The sequence below is a fragment of the Penaeus monodon genome, chromosome 31 (genome assembly GCF_015228065.2).
Source record: "Penaeus monodon isolate SGIC_2016 chromosome 31, NSTDA_Pmon_1, whole genome shotgun sequence".
Taxonomy (NCBI): Eukaryota; Metazoa; Arthropoda; class Malacostraca; order Decapoda; family Penaeidae; genus Penaeus; species Penaeus monodon.
In genome coordinates, this window is record NC_051416.1 from 2,030,736 (window position 1) to 2,031,089 (window position 354).

A 354-nucleotide genomic window follows, 5' to 3' on the forward strand; every position below is an offset into this window, starting at 1 on the left:
TCACATTTTTTTGTCATGTTAGCTTTGGATTAGCTAATTTAATTTACCTAAGCCTGCATCATTCATTTAAAAGAATAATAAGTATACGCTTACTCGCCATTTGCATCCATTGACACTTACAAAAACCGGACTTCAGTGACATCACGCCTATATATTCCTGAACTTATTAGGTAACTGTGGATAATCCGTGAACTCGGGGGGGGGGGAGGGGGGTTGTCCCTTATTTCAATTCATTTCAACGGCAATTCAATAGTTTTCGTGATCGTTCTCCCTCGAGAGGGGGGGCGCAATAGGAAAGTAAATGTTTGTTTTTGAATCTTTTAGATTTTTTATTTGTCAGGAAGGGAACTGTTA